Source organism: Oryza sativa, chromosome 2, assembly GCF_034140825.1.
Source record: "Oryza sativa Japonica Group chromosome 2, ASM3414082v1".
Lineage (NCBI taxonomy): Eukaryota > Viridiplantae > Streptophyta > Magnoliopsida > Poales > Poaceae > Oryza > Oryza sativa.
The window spans coordinates 6,349,690-6,352,463 of record NC_089036.1 but is presented as its reverse complement, the minus strand read 5'-3'; the positions used below and the strand labels follow the sequence as shown (position 1 = coordinate 6,352,463).

Sequence of the window (2,774 nt, the reverse complement as noted above, 5' to 3'; positions counted from 1 at the left end):
CGGCTATACGCCTCTCTCTCTATCAGGGGCGGTACCACCCATTAGGCGGGGTTGGGCGGCCGGCCCAGCTACGGCCCGCGCCACCCCAACCCTCCATATCCTTTTTAGGCCGCCTACCACCATATCCAATTCACAATTGACCCATAAATAAGCAGTCCAAGTGTCCAATTTTAATCCTGCATATGTAATGCTTTCCTGAGTCAATTCCTCGACACTGCTCACCCCCGTCCCCTACTATAGTTAGCTGCCTAATGTTTTTCTCTCTCTCTCCCTTCTAAGCAAAATAATAATCATCTTATTCTGGGTATGCGATATCTTCTCATATATTTATTTTTTAAAAGATATCTATCAACCATGCTTTATGAATTGACTCATATTTGCAAATTGATATGTTTATCTTTTTATGTATGATGAATTATGTATGGCGCAAAAATTATTACTTTATTTTTAATATCATTTTTGTTTTTGTTTGCCTTAATTTATTGTTTATACTATATATTTATATGATTACAACATAAATATGGTATTTTTTGCGTTTAGTTGTTCTTATTGAGACGAGCATCTTCGCCTCATCTTTATTTTAATCTTGCGTCCGCCACTGCTCTCTATGAATATCGATTATCCATGTTGCCTCTATAAATAATAATGACCCGGCACGAAATGCTGGTATCAGATATGAGCAGCGTGCAGATCGTTTGAGCAGCTAGCAACAAATTACAAGAGGGTGGTAGCTAGGCAGCTAGCTAGTTAGGCCGGATGGCGCGGCTGCAGCGACGACGTCTCGTGCTGCCGCTCCTGCAGCTCGCCGTGGTGCTCTGGTTGGCGGCTACCAGCGGCTGCTTGTGCCGCCGGCCGCCGACCCCGATCGCCGGCGTCCCGTCGCCGCCGATTCTGCCGGACGGCGACCGGACACCGGAGTCGCCTCCAGGTGATCAGAGATTCATTTAACCATCATATATACATGCACCTATACGCAGCTCAAGCTAAATTTCAAAGCCCATTGCGCGCATGAGCAAATCAACTTATATATTATCTTACTTTTCAAATATATCTGAATAACTTGTCGTTTAATTATTTGTCTTATTTAGAAGAACTATATGTAAATGTCGTCTAATTTCCTCGTGGCTTGTTTTATTATAAGGAATATAAATAACTTATAATTTTAATATCTGTATTTAATTTGTGATAATATGAATATTCAAACACCATCACAAATGTATAAATTCAAAAGCAAAGAGAGATTATTTGTTAATCTTAATTTGTGCGACATAATAATAAATAAATACATGTGACGATATATTGACGCAGTTTGCTTTTTCCCTTGTTTTGCAGCTCCCGTATCCGCAAAACACCCGAACTTCTCGGTCCTTCCGCCGCCGGGCTGCTCGCCGGATTGCACCGACCAGCAACGTCAGCCTTAATTAGTTAGGGACTATCAACGACGTACGTTCAGCATATATACTCTGGTTGCAAACGTGTAATTATATAGTATGCTCTGTAAGTTCGTTCCGATTTCAAATGTAATGCAATTTAGCGCATTGTATATTTGTATTCTCAACTACTTGTAAGTGTAATTTCTATTGCTAGTGTAAATGTACGGCCGAGCGATCAGACTTGGCCGCTAGCTAATCAACGACGAGACTAGTACGCATGCAACTCCTACCGCCGTCAAGCCCGGCGTGCAGTTAGTGTGCATGAACCTGCGCTATTAACCACCTTCTTCGTCCACGAAAATAAAACATGACAAATATTTCCGATAATGCTTTAAATCGAACGTTTGATACGACGAAATATCGGACGCACCACCGAGTGGGTCCCACCTAACCACTTTCCCACCTTTTTCTCTCTACCGGTCAAACTTATCTCTATCTCAACCACTCATTCTTCTCTCTCTCCCCTCAACACGAGTGTTCGTGGTTTCGCCAGGAAGAAGGAGCATGCCAGCGGCCACTATGGCTAGGGGTGGAAACGAGCCAAGCCGAGCCAAGCTCGGCTCGGCTCGTGAAAGCTTGGTAAAGAACAGGCTCGGCTCGGCTTGATAAAGAGAACGAGCAAAAAATGCAGCTCGGCTTGGCTCGTTTCAAAGCTCGAGCCAGCTCGAGCCAGCTTGTGATGCACAACAGCAAGTAAATACTTCAACAATAGTGCAATCAATTTTCAGCAAGTTAACAGCAAGTGTGCATTACAGATTCTATTTACTACACAAAACATATGGCTCGAATTAAGTATAGTATATTAGTGTAGGTATAACAATTTTGATCTATTTGCCTCAACCTTTCTGTGATTGAATCATTGATAATAGCACACACTGCACACATACACATCAATTCATCACGCATATACACATCAATTCATCACGCATATACACAGCTACTGAGAAATGAATCACAAAAATCAGAAAATACATCACGAACCTCTTCATCCTAGGCTCGTCGCTGTGTGAACTGTCGTCGATCGGTTGGCGTCTCGGCGAGGTGATGGACGGCGTCGACCGTCGAGTCAGGGACGCGGGTAGCACAGGAGAGGGAGGCCGAAGGCGGTGCAGGGTAGAGAGGCGGCGCCGCGACGGCACTGGGGTCGAGCGTCGCTGGGCGGCTGGGGAGGGAGGCCGGAGCCAGCGCAGCCGCGCAGGGCGCAGGGGAGGGAGGCGGCTGGCTGGCGGAACTGAGGCTGCCGCGTCGAGCGGCGCGCCGGCGCTTCTGCTAGGGACTGGGAGGGAGGCGGCGGGCCAGCGGCCGGCAACTCCTTGCGCCGCCCAGAGGGAGGGACTCGGT

General features: G+C 46.3%; 1 long non-coding RNA gene across 1 annotated transcript; it reads left to right on the top strand.

Moving 5' to 3' along the window:
• The first annotated feature begins 653 nt into the window (after positions 1 to 653).
• Positions 654 to 1,633, top strand: LOC107277652 (uncharacterized). Its single transcript, XR_003241037.2, has 2 exons — positions 654 to 928; positions 1,333 to 1,633. It is a non-coding gene; the product is annotated as an uncharacterized lncRNA (long non-coding RNA).
• Positions 1,634 to 2,774: the final 1,141 nt, after the last annotated feature.